Source organism: Pteropus vampyrus, unplaced genomic scaffold, assembly GCF_000151845.1.
Source record: "Pteropus vampyrus isolate Shadow unplaced genomic scaffold, Pvam_2.0 Scaffold47, whole genome shotgun sequence".
NCBI classification, from domain to species: domain Eukaryota; kingdom Metazoa; phylum Chordata; class Mammalia; order Chiroptera; family Pteropodidae; genus Pteropus; species Pteropus vampyrus.
Window position 1 is genome coordinate 9,731,838 of NW_011888828.1, and position 1,714 is coordinate 9,733,551.

The window sequence follows — 1,714 nt, forward strand, 5'->3', positions numbered from 1 at the left end:
AATCCAGCTGCCAACGGTATTGCAAAATACCTCTCACCCCTAAAATGTGGGCAACGTCCCACTCTATCTCCCCAGTCCAGCATTTGGGGAAAGAAAGAATCAGTCTATGGGAAGGGCCTGGGTGCAAGATGCTAGATCAGCCACACACAGGCAGGTTTTTCCTGGAGCCAAAAGGCTTCCACTCTCACCAACTGACCAGTTAGGAAACAGGGTTTTCCTGATCCAACATCAAGGGAGTTATTGCAGCCAGGCTGTGTTCAACCTGTATTGCTGCTCCCTGAGCCTGCGAAGCCCCTGGATGAGGGCTCTGCACCTTTTCACTGGGCAGTACCCCTGCTCTGGGACAAACGGCCAAAAAAGGTTTGAGCGGAACCCCTCTCTAGGGCACCTTCGATCGTCTCTTTGGGTAAACTACACAAGGTGGGGATGGCCCAGCCCTTTTCTCTATAAAGCTCAAGGGCCCTTGGTCACCATCACCAGTGCCAACAGGAAACAATTCTCCATTAAGGAAAAGAAAGTAATCTTAGCCAAGACAGACATCTTTCCAGACCTTTTGCCTTGTTCTCATTCTGCACTGATTCATCCAGATGAATGCCAACTCAGCTGCATTCACCTTGAGGTGGAGGCACTTGGGGATCAGGTTTTCCCAGGTAACAAAGGCACTAGGCCTCCCTTTGAACCCACCACCTCCCTTTCCTCTGGGTGAGTGTTTCTACCCAGTCAGGCAGAGGTAGAATGGGGCGGAGGCTACTGTCCTTCTCACTGCCTGTGGACTTCCTCGGTGTCCGGGCAAGGGATTGATTTAGGCCCACTAAGAAGACAAATCCAACTCATTATCTACCTGGACTGCCTGCCGGCCAGCCGCCCAAACTCAGTCTTCCCATACTGCTCCCTAACTGCTCCCTATCCCAGGCCCCCAGGGTCATTAACTGAGAGAAGAGGTGATGCCCCTGGGGACTCGGCCCTGTTTCCCCCCCCCACACACACACACCACCCTGGGCCTGAGGCACTGCATCCTTTCCACAGCAGTCAAGGATTGGGAAGTGGTATCCTCCTCTCCCTACACTCCCAGGCTGCGGGGGACTGGGGCACTCCGCAGCCGATCCTCCTCCCTGCTTAGTTTCCCCTCCCATCTGCGGATTTAACTCTTCCCTACTCCGCCCAGTTCCAGGTTCCTGTTCTCCGGTCTCCTGTCTTCTGGAGTCCCTGAATTGCACGTGATTGCGTGCAGAAAGATGCCCAAGCAAACCCTCTGGAATAAAACACTTAAAATAGATGCTGGCAGACACCATTATCTCGACAACGTGCTGCGGACACGGAGGCCGAAAGCCGACGAGGGGCTGGGATGCCTGACTGCAGCTGAAACTCCCGGGGTCCTGGCCAAGCCATTCCCGGTAGGCTCCTCCCTCGGGGCGCCCTGCAAAGACCCCACGGCGCCCAGACGGCCGCCCGGGCCGCCCCGGGGACAGGCGGACAGTGGGGTCGGGCTGACCCGGCCCTGGGCAGGAACACAGACCTGGACCAAGGGCTGGCGGGCGCGGGCCTCGCGGCCGGAGTGGGGGCTGGGAGCCCGGCCGCCCGCGCGTGGGTTGTGTTTGCTTTGCTCACCGCGGTGACTTCTGGTAGGTCGCGGCGGCCACCCCCGCGGCCGTGCTGTGACGGCCCGAGGGTCCCCCCATCCCGCCGGACCCCGGGGAAGCCGCGGGGCTGCGCT

At 58.6% G+C, this 1,714-nt stretch overlaps 1 long non-coding RNA gene across 2 annotated transcripts in view; it reads right to left on the reverse strand.

Annotated features, from left to right (window-relative positions):
• The window catches only part of LOC111739128, a 12,947-nt gene extending 11,233 nt beyond the window's left edge, over window positions 1-1,714 (reverse strand). The window contains exon 1 of one of the 2 annotated variants that reach the window (XR_002780143.1): window positions 1,609-1,714. This is a non-coding gene — a long non-coding RNA (uncharacterized LOC111739128). The other variant, XR_002780145.1, reaches the window with a different exon arrangement.